Source organism: Python bivittatus, unplaced genomic scaffold (assembly GCF_059951505.1).
Source record: "Python bivittatus isolate LINGU-HERP-01145 unplaced genomic scaffold, Pbiv_v1 ctg000350_np1212, whole genome shotgun sequence".
In the NCBI taxonomy this organism is placed as follows: domain Eukaryota; kingdom Metazoa; phylum Chordata; class Lepidosauria; order Squamata; family Pythonidae; genus Python; species Python bivittatus.
Genome location: NW_028277074.1, coordinates 11638574 through 11656571, shown reverse-complemented (window position 1 = coordinate 11656571; position 17998 = coordinate 11638574). Strand labels below are relative to the sequence as shown.

The 17998-nt window shown below is 35.9% G+C and overlaps 1 protein-coding gene across 9 annotated transcripts in view; it reads left to right on the top strand.

Annotated features, from left to right (window-relative positions):
- ROBO2 (roundabout guidance receptor 2) overlaps window positions 1-17998 on the top strand; it is a 599875-nt gene that overhangs the window by 222221 nt on the left and 359656 nt on the right. The window lies entirely within an intron of this gene.

The following is a 17998-nucleotide window of genomic DNA, read 5'->3' as shown; positions in this document are numbered from 1 at the left end:
AGATCTTAGATGCTCAACTGACAAACTGGATCAGTTCTGTCATCTTTCACAGCAACAGTCATCTAATGGAAAAAGAAAATAAATTCATCTTTCTTTAGAAATAAGTGAACGGAGTGGATAAAAAGTTACTATCATTTGTTGATATGAAAAGAGATAATTCTGTTACGACTAAAAGATGAACAAACCCTTTTTCTATTGCAAGCTGATACTATTCGTTATTACTTATATCTGACACTATATGAATAGCACCTAATTTTATTTATTTCACAAAATGTATGTTTCTCAATCATCTACTCTGTGAAGCTCACATCATAAAATAAATAATAAAGAAAAGATTTCCGGGCAAAGAAATGACAGACTGAAGATGGCTCCACGAAAAGCAGAGCTGATGACCGTGACAAAGAATGAAGAGCCAGTGAGTAGACCAGGTCTTTGGAACCTCTCCAGACATGGAGAGGGTGGGAGGTCACCTACATGCACTCCAAACAGTTGCTCCTTGTGAGGAGACTGCAAGAAAGTGGTCCCCGGCAGGCTTTGAGCACTGGGTCATGATGGGAATTTTGCTCACAACAATAGTCGGTGCCTTTTAAAGGACACTTAAGTTCACAAACTTCCTTTTCTAATTCTGTTCAGAAATTGCTTGTTAACTACTCTTAAGCTATTAGAGACCTTCAGATCAACAAGTCTGAAAATGCTGGGTGTGTTTTCCTTCAATCCTTAATGAAAGAAAATTTTAATAATACATTTGAAGCATTTTTAAAAATTGAAATAAACAGCTAAACAAGACTTTGATCCTAGAAAGTTATAAATAGATTAAGGGTCCAGATAAATTTGGAATAAGATTTTAGAATTAATTCTAAAGAATCCTTTCCATGGGAAATAGATTTTTTTGGATTTTTGCAAGACAAAATAAAAATAAGCAATTTTAAAAAGAGGGAACTAAAGATTTTAGTTAAAGGAGAAAAATAAAAAAGCCTGATTAACAGTTAATTGGGACATACAGTACTGTGTAAAAGTTTTAGGCAGCAGGTCTACAGTCTGCGTCTACAGTTGTCAGTGTTGCCCATTTCTTTGTGCTTCCTCAAAAGAGCTTGAATAGCACATCTTGAAAGCCCAGTCTGCTTTGGAATTTTTGCCTGGGAGAGACCTTGCTGATGCAGTCTTACTATGTTGTGTCTTGTTGCTGTGCTCAGTCTTGCCATGGTGTATGACCTGTGACATGAAACTGTCTTCCCCAACCTCACCTTAGTAGCAGAGTTTGGCTGTTCCTCACCCAGTTTTAAGCCTCCTACACAGCTGTTTCTGTTTCAGTTAATGACTGTGTTTCAACCTACATATGAAATTGATGATCATTAGCACCTGCTTGATATAATTGGTTAATCATACACTTGACTCTAATCCTACAAGATCCCTGACTTTGTGCAAGTGTACAAAGTGTGCAAGTGTAAGAATTGATGCTGGTTTGAAGCCAAAGGGTAGTCACAATATTGATTTGATTTGGGCTTTTCTTCTGTTCACTGACTTTGTATTTTATAAATTGATAAACATAAACAATTGCAATATATGCATTTGAAAGCATTATTACTTTACAGCATTTTTTTCACACCTGCCTAAAACTTTTGCATAGTACTGTATAAAATGACACAAAATATTTTAACATTGAAAATACTGAAGGACACTTGAAAAATGAATTGGAAGTTAGTATCAACAATGTCAATTGTGATGTTTGCTTCTATGGATAGACTGTGTCCAAAAGATGTTATAGAAGAAATGGCAGATGAGGAAAAAGTTTTATTTGACAAAACAGAGATGGCGTTAAAGTGCATCTACAAATGACAAGTTATGAGAATGATAAAAAAAAGGATGTCTCACTGGACATGCGAAAGAAACTGGTTGATGTTTTAAAAATCAAAAGGGAAATATAAATAATAAACAAAGAGAATAACCTAGATAATTCTTTTATACTGGATTTACAAGAGAAGCTTGCTAAAGCTTTGAAGAATCTTGTGGAAGAAACAAAGAAGAAATGAAAAGGAATCAAATTCTATGACATTATTTGGAGTGACTATTAAAACTGTTAGAAATAAAAGGAAGGAATATAAAGTTGGTTTATTTGATCAAGTTTAAAATAAGATATGTGGTTATTTTTGGTAACCCTTAATGGACTTTCTCCTGACACTAGGACTGAAAAGATCATGTTTTATGGATTTGTCTATAGGTAAGTGATGGGATATTGGATGAAGAGATCACTGGTTGTAAACTTAGAGGGGATGATGTCAGGTTCAGCCCAAGAATAGCAACAAGGCAATCCAGTACAGTTCAGTTCCTTTATTAGCTCGCACCTAATAGATAAAATCTCACCAGACTAAACCTATGCTAAAGCAACTGGTGGCTATAACCCGTGAGACTCTAGGCCGGGGCCAGCCTCATCCTCTTAGTCTTCCCACACTCTTGCTGCGGGCTGAGGCACTTGCCCTGGAATGTCTCTTCCCCCTCCTGTCAACCTTGAAGTTCCATTCCGGAATCTTCCCTGCTCATGCCATCCATTACAGATGAAGAATGACTAAAATTGTTTATACTTCTTGTGATGAAGGTTGGAAATAACTTCTTTATATATCTCTGTTCTCTCTCTTCACCATATTCTTACTTTTCTTTATTTTTTCTGTCTTCTATGTTTTTTTTTCCTTCTCTTTTGCACCTTTCACTCTTTTTCTATTCTTCTTTCTTTCTTTTTGTTTGTATTACATTTTACTATTGTAATTAAAATCCTTAATAAATATTATATATATAAAAATAAAAACTAAATAATAAAATCATAAAAAACATACTGTTCCAACATAAAGTCATAAAACTAAAAGTACAACAACTGAATGAAATACATAAAAGCCTCCAACTAGTACTCTGACTCCAGAGGTTCTGCAGAAGAGAACCTAACCTTATTCCTGAAAAAAATAATAGAGAAAAGAGAGTTCTCACTTCATATGCAATCTGTTCCAAATGGCTGGGGCAGCCACTGCAAAGATCTGCTTTCTAGTGCTTGGACATCTAATATCCTGGGGGGAAGAAATCAGAAACATACTGTCGAAGATTGAATGTATAGGGCAGGCACACTAAATTGATGGCGTTGAAAACAAGAACAGAGCTGTAAAGGGTTTTATAGCAGAGGCATTTGGAGCATCTGATGGAAATGATAGGAGGACACACACTGCCCTTAATGTGTATCTGTGTGATGTCATAAAGTATATGTGAATTGGATTGAGCTGGTATTGCTATGTCATAATTCTTGCTTCATATTTTTCTTCCTTCTTCCCTTCTTGCCAATGTCATGGTTTATTGTTCATCTGCAGCACTTTGAATTTTACATGGAAACCTTTTGGCAACCATTGCAGTTTCTGCAATACATGTGTTATTCTGCCAAAATGTTTCTGACTTATCAGAGAGCAGGCAGCTGCATTTTGCTCCAGCTATAGTTTCTGAGTAGTCTTCAAAAGCAGCCCCAAGTAGAACATATTATATAATAAGGTGATGAAGGTCACTTTCACCAGGGCATTTGGAATTGTGCTCCAAATTTGAAAATCTTTCTGAATACATGGATCAGTACATATGCAGTACATGAAAGAATTGATGAATGCAGCTTTTGTAGTCTTTTATAGAACATTAAGCAACTTTTTAAAAGTTTAAACATAGCATGTGCATACAGTTAATTAATTGTATCATATCATACTTTAACTTCAACTAGTAAGTAACTATAGTACCCTGTTACAGTAATATTTCTAAATTAAAATTTTAGTTAATATGGTTGTAGAACATTTTGGACATGTATTAGTAGTGTTCAAAGTTCTTAATGTTTTAAATCTAAAATAGTATGTGGTCTGTGTGTGTGTACAGACACACACACACACACATATGCATGCCTCAACTATACAATGTTTGGTATTATTAGTACAGCCAAAATAACACTCTGAGAAATAACGCCCCCAAAGATATTTTTTCTACCTTTTAATTTAAATAATAGATGAATTAACCTGTTCAAATTCCATTGATTATCTTCCATTCCTATCTGTATTTCTCTTGGTAGGAAACCATTTCAGTCATATACCTGCCATAAACAACACAGAAAAAGAGGATTCAGTGGCCTGCTTGACAAACACACCGTTATTTTTGTCACTTTCCCTCCCCCGCCCTTCATTTATTCATTATGGTAATGGTACTTTGTGATGTGCAGTTTCTGGATTTATGACCCATTCTTGATAAGCATGAATCCAGACTGCATGTGCATCTTTGATAAGGTTCTAATTGGATAGCAGTGACCTTTCCGAATGTAATTCTGGGACAAAGATTAAAAAGCAGTACAGAAAGTGACAGGTTTGGGACAATAACATATGAATTTAGCTTTGCTGGCAGGCAAGAGATGTAAGCTATGATAAATTAGAGACTAGCCAAACAGGCTTGCTGAATGATTGTTCATTTCCTCTGAATCCTTGTAACATCTATTGCACAACTGGTGCCAACCATTCCTATATTCTTTCTATAACCTGCTTGCTGATAAACACTTGAAAACTGTGCAGTTAATTCAGCCTTATAGAGCTGCTAGACACATACTAAATTAGCAACACTTACACCTCAGTGATACTTTCCAAATGTTTATTGGTTTGCTTTCTACTTTATAAACATCTCAGTGGTAAAAAGAGCTGTATATTGCCATGTATGTGACTACAAACAAGAAAGACAGTTTATCCTGTGTCAGTCTAAATTAATGCCGGAGCAGACACTTCAGTCTTCTCAGTGTTTTTTGACCTCAATTTCTGCTCATGCTAAGAATTCTCTAAATGGTCCAAATAGAAAGGATTGGATAGTAGGAACATTTTGAAAGTTGATATTAAGAAGTATGGTAGCTAGAAGAAGAAAAATACTACTCAAAAACCAATGTGGTTGGCATTAAAGCTGTCCATATTGTAATCTAAATTCAGTTAAATATGTTGAAGTAAAAAAAAAAAGTCTCTCCCCCCCCCAAGAACTTACACTGTTTGGAAAGTAAGTAAATGAGTAAGGAAAGTATCTGGAAAACAGTGCTTTGTATATATGTATATCTATTAGGTATATCCAATTCTCATTTACATTTAGATTTGCTTATACTATTCTGAGCATTAAAAAAAAAAAAACTTTAAATGGGCTTAGGTGTGCTTAGTATTCCATTTAAGGTGAGTAACAAGAAAAAGGCAAAAGTGTTTTGATTAAATTGGATATGGGACCATTGCCATTAAAAATATCACATAACAATTAAAATGTTCTAGTTCCCAAAAATATCAGATAATGCTGGTCATATTAGCTCTGGTACAGCAAATCCAGGAAGGTCAAAGGAAAAGAAATTAGTGAAAGAATTCAAGGTATGGGTTCTGGAATTGTTCACCAGCCCTTAATAATAGTTTTGTGCTGGGATATGTGACCAGGAAAAAGGAGGGAGGAGGACTTAAAATGGAGAAGTCAACAATATTCTGAGACACTGCCCAACTGTCGTCTTATAGGGATGTATTGGGGAATTGGAGGGAGGATTTTTTTTTTTCTCAGCAAACCCCAACCCGACCGGTCTATTTATAAACTTTATATTTCTTTTGTTGGCTTCTCTTCCACACCAAATTTGTAAGTGTTTTATTCAGGTTTTGGAGAATAATCATACTGACAAACAGATGGTAAGAGTCCTGACCCTCTTTACATACTTTATTTCTGTTGAACTGGAGAGAATAACAGTCAAAAGCAGCAATGCATGGCATCTGGAATTCTTTCCAATCTTTAATAATAGGTCTGCTCTGGGTCATATGACCCAGCTGATTAATTTTGGTTTGTAATATTTGTTAGAAGTTGTTTAGTCTATTTCTTCAAAGTATTTTGATATTCAAAATTAACTCTTATCTCTGTTCAGTTTTAAAAAATAAAAATACTGTGAAGTAAATGGGTATGAATATATGTGGCTGTTCCACAAACATTATTGTATGTTTTTATATTTTAATGTACTACATTTATAATGGCAGCAAAAGGCAGTGTTGTCAAAATCACAAGATATGCACAATGACATCATCATGCAAAAGCCAGTATTACATTACATGTATCTCAATGTCTAATGCAAATTGCATTTGAATGATATTGCACACATGTTGTCATTCCCTCCACTCCCCATGGGTGCCTATATTTATATCTTGCCATTATTTGGAATAGATCAAAGCAGTATACAAGGGATAGTCTTTATTTTATCCTTATAACAATTGTTTAATATAAGGTGGAGTAAGAAAAAGTGACTGACCTGAAGTCAACCTAGTGTGCTTCATAAGTACATTGCATATTTGATATGTGGACTATAGTCCTATCATAGGATAGATCTGCCAATGGAAAAACATTCCTTTGCTGTCAATTAGCCAATGTAATGAATAGAAATAACATTTTGTTAGGGTAGATTGAGGGATAATTTATTGTGCACTCCACTCTCAAAAACAGGGAAAATCTTAAAATGTATCATATAACTACCATTCTGAATCTTTTTTTCCTAATGTGACAAGGAGATAGTTTCCTGCATCAGTATACAAAAATGGTGATTCCTCTGAATACATTCTTTCTCTGCCAATGCCTATCTTTGTTCCCTTATCCTCTAATACTGATTTCTGTATGTGACTATAAAATACATTGTGCCCTAACTAGAAAAATTCTGATAGATAAAGAAAAAGGCAAGGGAATCTAGAAAAAATATATGCTTTTCTGATTATACTAAAGCTTTGGATTCTATAGATCACATTTTATATCTATATATCTATATCTATATCTATATCTATATCTATATATAGATCACATATAGAACAACATATCTGTTGGATATTCCTGAAAATTGGGTATACTGGGCTATTGAAAATTTTGTACATTGGCCCAGAAGCAACATTTAGAGTGGAAAATGGAATGACAAAATGGTTTAAAATTAGAAAAGGAGTGCACCAAAATTATATACTATTATATTTATTTAACTTGTATGTAGAATGTATCATGAGGAACATTGCACTAGAAGAAATAGAAATTGGAATTAAAATTAAAATTACTGAGAGAAACATCAGCAATCTCAGATATGTTGATAACACCACTTTGAAAGCTAGAAGTAAGGAAAATTTAAGGAATATTTTATTGAAAGTGAAAGATGCAACTGCAAAAGCAATTCTGCCTCTCAAAGATTTTTTAAAAGTTAGTGCTGATCCAGTGCATGTAGGTTGAGAAGAAACTAAAGTAGGAACAAACTTTAGCTTCTTAGGCAGGTGCAACAATTCATAGGAGTGATACAGCTATAAAATAATGAGTTGTCTGCCACTTAGGAGAAAGACTAGATAGGTGTAGACAAAATATTAAAGTATAGAAACATCATACTGATAACAAAGATATGTATTGTCAAGTCCTAGTTTTTCCAAGTTGTAACATGGCTGTGAAAGCTCTATCATCAGAAAACCTGAATGTAGGAAATTTCCTGAGTTTGAATTGTGGTGTAGAATTATTCTGAGAGTATCTCAGAGCATGAGAAGAACTAATCATTCAGTGAACCTAAAACTTAAATATTTTGGACACATAATGTGAAAAGTCATTGGAGAATACACTGATGTCTGAAAAAAAAAATGAAGACAATAGAAGCTAGATGGCTAGATACTATTACTGAGACAGAAGCATTAGTTTACAAAAACTGAAAGAAGCATTAATGATAATCCTGCTGAAATAATGTCCATTGGGTCAGAATATGTCAGAAGCAACTGAACAACAATAAAGGGAAGTTTAATGAATGTATTTCATTTATTTAATACATATTACCCATATTTTTATCACAGAACTCAAAGCAACATAAAGCTGCTTTCTAGGCAATCTCTCTTCAAGATATTGATCATACCCACAGCATTTAACTTCAGTATTCCATGTAGGAATCAGATATTATGATAGAAGGAATACTGAACATGGATGGTTTGGGACAGCTGCAAGTGACTGTATGCCATATTTTAAAAAAAAAATATTGAGAAGCATTATTTTTACTCAGGTCACAAATTAGAAAGAAGGTGCTGCCTGAGTCCTAAGGGGGGAAAAAAAACATTTTATTTCCTTGCACAATCATATTTTGTGCTTCATTATAAATACATAAATTCAGTGCTGACTCATGATGAGTAGTTTATGGACATACTATATGCTTCTGCCAATGTTAAACTACATTTCGGTTGTGTTAGAGGGCAATTAAATATTTTAATAACTAGGATTACAGGAAAAAAGGATACAACACAGTATACTATATTTTTTGATTATATTTAAATTCTTCCTTTGTCATGGCTAAAAGAGTTACCTGCTCTTCATACAAGGATTTTTTTCTCTTCCCTTATTAAAGGAAGTAATTATTCTACAACAAAAATGGAAAACATGCATCATGGAAAAAAAATTCTTGAAACTTCAGTGTGGTAGTTTAAATTTTATCTGGCTGATGATATTGTTGCTTGCTTTCAGAAGAACATAGACAATTGAGCTAAAAATATTATGTCCAGAATCTTGCATCCCAAATGTACCTCCAGTTGCTGTCTATCCTACTTCTCTAATGTTCTAGGATAGAAAGGACAACATTCCTGCTATCCCCAGCAAACTCCCATATGGCTGATGTGTTGGAAAGAAGAAAGATCAGAGAGCCACCTACTGATTTAACCTATTGTATGGCCATGTCATCTTCTGGCAATGACATGCTGTAGTAACCAAGATATGTATGTGCCTCATGCTTTTTCAAGATTTAGCAGATCTTGTCCCTTGTACTTGTTTGCCTGTGTATAAGCTGCGTGTTTGAATGAAAATAACTGAACAGAACATAGTAGAAGATTGGGAAATCACTGTCAATATATTTTCATTACAAAGGAAGATGAAAGAAAATAGATCATTCTCAGAGGCAAGATAGATATTTGAAACAAATTTGCATACTGTAGAATGTGAATAGGTATGCTAATATGTTTTTGTGCATTTAATTTTTTTTTCTCCTTGTTTTTATTTTTATTTTGTCTTTTATTTGGGAAAAGATCACAAAACTGCAGATTTAATTTCCAATTGTTTAACAGGATGAGTTATAGTTTATTCCGTGTCTGAAGTATGATTTAGTATGGCAAGAAAGCAACAGAACACATTTTGTGATTGCTCAATCGCATCATTTAAATAAACTAATTTATTTTAAATTAGTGTGGGGAAGTGCCAATGTAATAATGGGATAGTTTTTTCCCCTCCCCCCTTTTCTTTCTTTTGACCAGATGGATATTTTTACATTGGAATGTTCCTTTCTTTGACTTTAGATCTTAGAATAATGTATATGTGCATTTATATAGTTCATAGATCACGGTTACCCAACAGCATATTCTCCACATGTGTTGGACATCATCTTTTATTATCCTCATTCATCATGGATAAGCCTGTGTCATTTATGATGACAGCAGATTACAACACATATGCCAGTACATGAGGAAAACATAACACAGGACACACACACATGTACACAAACACGTGTGTGTGTGTGTGTTTCAGATATATTCTATATTTTTCTTGAGTTTTCCATTAATTTTATTATATTAATGTTAAAATTTGAGCATAAAAATATGGTTACTAAGTTCTTTCTCCTATCTGAAAATACTTGCACCAGGGATCATCATAAGCAGGAGATTTAGAATAAATGAAAGAAAGTACTTCACCACACTAGATAATTAACCTGGAAAATTAATTACCAGAAGACATGGTGATGATCACTGACCTGGATGGCTTCAAAATGGGATTTGAAAAATTCGTGGAGATAGGTCTATCAAGGCTATTTGTCTCATTATTTCTGTGTTCAAAGCAACATGGCTCCAGACACTAGTTGCAAGGAGTAATTGTCAAAAGTGGAATAAGTCTCCCCCTTTTGCTTGTGAATAGACCTCGTTAGTTCTTGTGGATAGACTAAAGTGGGTCTTTGCCTGATCCAGTAGAGCTATTCTTTTTAATGTCTTTGGTCTGGTAGTTAAAAGTGCTGTAAATTACAACTAGCTAGCTTGATTTTAAAACACAGACTTTGGTGTGAAGTTCCTTGGGTATCCTGAACTAGTCATTCTGGCTTAATTTAGCATAACTCACAGTGTTGTAGATAAAATTGGTAATAGTTCATGTCCTTAAGTTCTTTAAAAGAATGATGAAAGTGATCAAAGTAATTAATTGTAAAAGAAGAGAAAACAATGTTACTTCATCAGCATATAATTATTCTTTGAATAATGTCATAGTGAAACATTACCCAAACTACCATATATTAAAATAAGTATTATGTTACTACATGCCCTTACCCCTGCAAGAACAAATATACAAATGGACTGGGAGAAATATCTGTTCTAGGTTTTTTTAAACCAAAAATTATGGAAAATACATTATGTTATTTTAAAGAATCAGAGACAGGAATCAGCTGTATGTTTTTTTTTCCTTAACTGAAATACAGAAGTATAGATTGCAAGTATTTACTTGTACAAGAAAGATACATTTTATATCATATTGTTTTTTTTAAAATGAAACCTTTAAAATAAATATTCATAACGCTACTTAAAAATAAATTTAAAAATTATAAAGATTATTGGTGTGGTTATAATTGGTGTTATTGGTATTTTGATTCTTTTTCTTGATTGTAATTTGCTTGCTTGACCTCTTTATTTTGATTGTAAGGCTCCCTCTAATCCTAATTTTACATTTGTATATTTTATTTTAGTCTGATACATTGAAACAAGGACAGTGCTAATTTGCAAACCAGCAAATTCATTCATTCCAACAGAGGTATAATTACCTCACTGTTTGAACAATGTAGTATAAAAATTAGAGGCTGTTTGAACCAAAAAAAAAAAACACATCTAAATAGGAAGACTTACTCTAATGCTCTTTTGAAATGAGAATTTAACTAAAGCACTCTAAAGTCCCCTGCTGCGCTCAGGCAAGTTGAAATTAATTCAAGACGGCAGATAAAAATTTTAACCAGCCCGAGTGGAGATGACGGATGTGACAGCTCTCAGTTAAAATGTCTTTTAGTGGCAAATGCATGCATATTAGTCAAGTGATGTGACATAACTGTCCCGGGTGAGAGAAGATGAACCAATGACCATTTGCATGGAGAACAAAGAAATGTCTTAAGGGGTAAAAGATAGAACAAGAAAGAAGATATAACTATATAATTTACTCTGCCTCTAGTTTAAAGGAACTAAAGTTATTTAACCTTTTAGTCTTTTTCTCCATCTTGTAATGAATGAATTAAAAAAGGATGCAAACATGAATTTAACATGAGACACACATAACTTATTAAGAAAGGAAAATGCAACCATAACCATATCCTGTAAACACTGATCTGGCAGTAAACTCTACTGAAAATAAATAGGGTTGTTCTGTATATGTTTGTATACTGAAAATTAAAGTCAAATGCAAAAATAATCCTTCAGATTGCCAAACTGTCTCCTAGCATTTCATTTCCTTGAGATGATTTGAGTGTAGGTCAACATTAAATAAGGTAACTTACAGATTGTCCTTGCTTAACAACCATGCAAAGTTATGGCAGCACTGAACAAATGGTTCTTATGCCTGGTCCCTGAAGTTATGACCATTGCAGAGTCCCCACAGTCACATGATCAAAATTCAGGCACTTGGCAGCCTACCCACACTTATGACTGCAGCGGCACTTCAGCTCCCCCCACCTGCCTATCTCCTCCTCATTTCTGCTGTTTTGGCTGTCCTGCACAGTGGCACTTGGCACCTTTAGCAGTCTCAGCCAGCCGCCACCCCCCCGGGCCTCTACTTCAGTTCCAGCACTGCCATCACCACCACCAAGGAATGCCACCTCCAGCCACACATCATGCCCAGCCACCCTAGCACCGCAGTGCAAAGCCCTAGCCACCCCCACCACCCTTTGTTCCACAGGCTTCTGCACCCAGCTAACCTTCCCTGTTTTCCTCCTGTTGCTGACAAGGCATGCCTGGCCTGGCCCTATCTGAGGCAGCTACTAGCCATGCCAGGCCTTCTTCCTGAGGCCACTTGCGCCATTCTCCAAATAGCATGCACCATTTTCTAAATTGCCTGTGCCATTCCTGCGATGCTTCTGAAGGCTTCTGAGGTCTTCTGAAATGTCGTGAGAAGGTGGTGCCCACTGTTTTTCAAATTGTGTGCATCGAAGCATTGTGAGAATGGCGTGCACAATTTGGAGAATGGTGGATGTGGCTTTCTCGCAATGCTTCAGAAGGCCTCAGAGGCCTTCCAAAGCATCGCAAGAATGGTGTTCACTATTTGGAGAATGGCACATGCTATTTGGAGAACAGTGTGAGTGGCCTTGAGAAGAAGGCTTGGCACAGCCAGCAGCTGCCTCACATAGGGCCAGGCTGTGCATACCTCAGCAGCAGGAGAAAAACAGTCAGCTGGACGCGGCAAGGTCAGCTGGACACGGCAAGACCTGCAGAGCACAGGGTGGTGGGTTGGCTGGGGTTTTGTGCAGAAGTGCTGGTGTAGCTGGCCACTGTGTGTGGCTTGAGGCAGCACTCTTCAGCGACAGTGGTGGCATTGGGGCTGAAGTAGAGGCTCATGGCGATGGTGGCCAGCTGAGACTGCTGAAGGCCCCGGGTGTCTACTTCATCTCCAGTGCCACTGTGAAGGGCTGCCAGAAAGGCAGAGATGAGAGATAGGTGGGTGGGGGGAATTGCAGAGGAGGCAGTCCCTAACCTTACCAAGGCTTGGGGCTGCAAGGGACCAAGCTGGGAATAGCTTGGATTGGGGTGGGTCCTCACCTAATGACCAGTGGGATTCAGTTAATGACAGCAACGGGGATTGCTAGGATTGCTGTTGTTAAGCAATGAGGTAATGTGACATTGTGCTTTATGACTGCATCACTCAGTGATGGAAATTCCGGCCCCTATTACAGTTGTAACTCAAGGACTACCTGTACTTCATTTTACATTAAGCTTGTATAAAGTTTCAGTTAATTTTGAAATAGAATATCTAAAATTTATTTCACTTTGTATAGGCTGTGTGTTTTTTATAGGCTGCTCAAATGATTCTGGGCAGTTTACAGCCAAAAACCAATGTTAAAGAAAAATAAAATAGACCAAAAAGGAAAATACAAAACCAAAACCAAAAAAATCAAAATAAAACAAAACAAAAAATAATATAATCAAGAATATGAAAACACACAAAGATAGGCCAGTATAATTAATCAATAAATGAGGTTTACTGTGTTAAATAAGATCATTTTTAGATGGGCTTTCAGGAAATCACAGTAATTCCTAGTTAGATTTGTCAGGATTATCAGGTTGTTTAGTATTATTTTACTTATTTTCTCTATTGTAATCAAATTGTATTGTACCTCAAGAACTTTCAGTATAGTGTCCATATATGGTTAGGGATTTGGATTGGGATTGGATATGAATTTAAACTTCTTCTATCAGTCATATACAAATATAGAGACGGAAGCATAAATATATTTACAGAGAAACATTTCTCCATTACATAAAGATGAAATGGATCAGCAAAACTGGACAGTTTCTGGGTTACATATAATCATCTTTATTTCCAGTTATTTTAAATGCACATAAACAATCTACCACTTTTTTCTCCATCAGACAAGTGAAAAAATACTTCATTAAAACTTTAAATATAGTAACCTAGAACAATTCTGCTATGAAAACATCTAAATAGTGCTATCTTTGCATAGACATATTTAGGATTGTCAAGGCTCAAAAAAAAATTAACATAGGAGGCTTTTAAAAAGCTCTCTGAAAAACATATTGTGTACTATTTTTCTTCAGAAATAGTGACAAAGTTATGAAGAATTCTGTCTAAGTGGAGCTAGTTTATTAGTGATAAAATATTATAGGTTTTATGTGACTTTGTAGATTTTAATATATTACACATTAACTATACAAAATTTGAACATGGTTTCCTATATTAACATACTGAAGTAACTGAGAAAAGGAGACCAAACATTCTGAAGTCCTCATCCATAAATAAATATCTGATCAGTGATGCAAGATTAAGAGGATAAAATTATTTACCACACTTTGAGAGAAGATATTGTACAGTGTCATAAGTCATGACTCAGGTCGTGTTCATCTATCGTTGTCTGCTACTGCTGACTGACGGATTATAGTTGCAATCGAGATATGGGGTGATGCAGTTTGGGACTAATAGGTTTCAGCTGCCAAAACGTTTCTTCTAAATGTGAGAGGTTAAAAAAGAGGCCATGGATAAATTGAGATCAGCAGCTGTGTAATCTGTTCAGAGTGTAGAAACAGAGGAAGAGTAGTCATAGGAGAAGAAAGATAAATTGAGGCAAAATGAGAAACAGGGATAGAAGAAGAGTGAATGCAGGACAATTGTGACTACTAGAGATTGGCATTTGGTATAGGGAAGAATGTCACCAAATCTGACCAAAAGTATAAATAATGTATATATGTCAGTAAAAATCTGATCCCAGAGTATGGAGCTTCTATTTGTGGTTTTTTTGCAAGATATAGCTCATAGGGAAGAGAAGGTGCCTTAAAACACACACACACACACACACACACACACACACTTACCAAGTTTAGTATCCTAGGAAAACAAGAAAAATAGTAGCAACAGCACCACTACTTGTAGCAGCCTGCAACTTATAACAGTTACCCGTCTAATTAGAGTATCTGTTTTTGGTCAATGGTACCATTGCCTTAAAGGTCTCAGAATGAATAAGTGTGGAATTTATTCTAAGCCTGAAGCAAGCTGTAGCCAATATGGCAGGCCAGCACTGAAAATAGAGTACCCTTGCAAAGAAGGTACTTTGTGGGTGGAGTCAAGGTGAAGGCTACTTTTTTCTGTGATTTTCAGTTTAGTTCATGTAACTCTGAAAATTTTCACACACCATAAGTGGGAGGGCCCTCTAATTACGTTTGGTACTTTTAGGTAGACTAAGTGTGGTACTAGAAGAGTAATATGCCAAATGAAGACAGTTTAGACATGTTGTGCCTATCTGCACTTCTTATTAATGCCTGGTCTTGATGAACTGTGATAACCAAATTACTTTCTCTGTTGCTGGCACTGTAGTGAAAGCCAGGTTGAAGAATAACGTGATTTCTGTTATCCATGATTTAACTGTGCATGAGAATCCTGAAATATATGCATCCAAAAGAATAACACCTTTTTCTCATCTGATGTGGCAGGGCAAATTTAACAGTAAAGGAGCTATTAAATGTCAATGTCAACCTGTGTACAAAGAACAAAATGATAGAACACGTGAAACAGATTCAATATATCCGTACTGGCAGTGGTGTATTCAGGCCGGAAATCAAGTGTTGTTGCAACAGTAACATGATGGAAGGCAAAATTTTGTCCAGCAGAAGGCTCTCCAGTGCATCAAGCTGATGATAATCAGCTGTACATCTTGACCCCTGGTCAACCAAGTGATGCTGTCGAAGTCTAGATGGGAGAGATGGGGAAGATTAAGTTTAAGGAGGAGAGCCTCAAACTTAATCTTGATAAGCTAGTGTGGATGCCTCTTCTGGTTCTAGTGATTTGCTGTCTTTGGTTCTGAATGGGGTAGCACTTGCCTATTTAGAGCTGGTACATACTTTGGGATCCTTTTGAACTCATAGTTCCTACTCAGATAGGAGGTGGGAGCTCTGGCCATGAAAGCCTTCACACAGTTTTATTTGGTGTTCCAAATCTGCCCTTTTCTGGACTGGGAATCCCTTCTCACAATCACTTATGATTTGGTCACCTTGAAAGTATATTATCCAATAAACTTTACATGGGGCTGCCACTTAGAATCTACAGCTTGTTCAGAATGCAATGGCAAGAGCAATTATGGGTGCATCTCATGACATCTGTGTAAAACCGCTGCTGCACAAGCTGCATTATTTACCAATCAGCTTCTCAGTGCAAGCTCTTTGTGTTATGGGGCCTGGCCATTTGAGAACCACCTCTTATTTATTATTTCTTTTTCCCAAGTAATATCTGTGAGGGTAGGTATGCTATATGTCCTATATATTAAGCAATGCCATCTAAGAAGCATGTTTTCTCTGTTATGGCATTTGCCCTAGAATAGCATCTCCACAAACCATCCCAACCCTACAAGATTCTAGATAATTCTTAAAAAAACTTGGCTTGTTCCCCAAGCTCTGGGATAGATTGGTAGCATGTCCATATGATGTGCATTATTTATTTTGACTCTAATATGTTATGTTCCTTTAGTTTGTTGTTTTCAGTATCTGTACACTGTACACTGCCTAGATAAAATACTCACTGATCTGTTTAAAGCTCTAGAAGAAGGAGCAGTAAAAGTGCAAATGAACTGATTGATTGATTTATAATTTTTTAAAAACATCCCACTGAATTGAGACTCTGACTGGTGAACAGCTAAGCAAGAATGGAACTAATAAAATAATATCAAAATTTAATCAAGGAAATGATTTACACATTTATTCCAAAGATAGACACTCACAATTAACTAAGGTGAAAGGCATGGCACAGTATTCAAGAATATTACATTATGTGAAATGCAGAGAAAAAAGGGGCAAAATATAAATCTGGGATAGTGTTTTCCAGGGCATGGGGACTCTTCTTGAGAGGGCCTGCTCCCTACTTCTTGCAGGATGGGAGAAATCTCAGGAGACCCTGTCTAGATACTTTGGCCAGATGGATAGATTCAGTGTTGGCAAGGTAATGCCCAATATATCCTGATGTTATGTTGCATCATGCTTTATAGGTAATATAACTAGTACTTTGAATTAGTTTTAGTAGCCATCGAAGCAACCTTAAAATAACTACTGATGAATTCTTGACTCAGGTTTGAGCAAAATAAACAGAATTGTTTCCCCAGTTCCAAACTCTTGCAGGTGATCCAAAAGGATACCATAGTCAATGGTACTGAATGTGTCCAACAGATCTGTTAGGATCAAGAGAGAAAAAATCTCCCATCTAAGTCATAATGTCCATCAACTAGGCTGACCAATGCCATATCCATCCCATGGCCAGTCTTGAATCCCAACTAGAAGAGACCTGGTTATTTGTTTCCTCAAGGATCCTTTATAGCTGGTTTTCTATCACCTTCTTGCTTCCTTGGGAGGAAGGCAATGATGATTAAGAAAAGATAATTAAGAATAAGTATATTTCTAGGACAAAAAGAGAGTGCAGTGAAAACTGGACATGGAGAATGAGTCAGGAAACAGAAGCAAAACGAGGAGGAAAGGAGACACTAATGGTAATAATAAGCACTGTTGAATTATTGATTTGAAATCAGAAGATTGCCATTCCCCCTAAGTTCGGCTGTGATTCTTCATTATGATGATGGGGGAGTGAGGAATTCCATGAGTGTAGGCCAAGGGTATATAATCCCAGCAGGAACACACAAGATGTGAACTTTATCTCAGCTGCCCAGTTAAGCAAGCAGGAACCTATATTGCGCAGTAGTGATATAGGAAGATGCTGGGAGTGGAAGATCATTTTAGTAACAATGGCAAAGGAATAATTTCATAATGCACTGGAGAAGGCAATGGTAAACCACTCTTGTATTTTATGAGGAAAACCACATAAAATGATTGACAACACAGTGCCAGATTATCTCAGTTTGGATAGTACTCAACATGGTACTAAGGAAGAGCTGGTGATCTTTTGGACTACTAATGTTATTTAAGACATGGCTAGATTAAGCTTTTGAGACATCATGTTACCTTGCAAGAAAGAGAAATCCAAAGCTGCAAATACAGAATTACAATGGGAACATGGAATGTAAAAAGCATGAACATGGAAAGCTTAAAACAGTGAAAGATGAAATGAATCAATGACATTTGATGTACTAGGCATCAACCAATTGAGATAGACTGGAATTGGATACTTTTAGTCAGAAGATCACACTGTTTACTACAGGACATGAAAAACAAAAAGGGAATGGCATTGCTTTCATAGTCAGAAAGACCGTTATAAGGACAGTACTTGGATACAATGCATTCAGTGT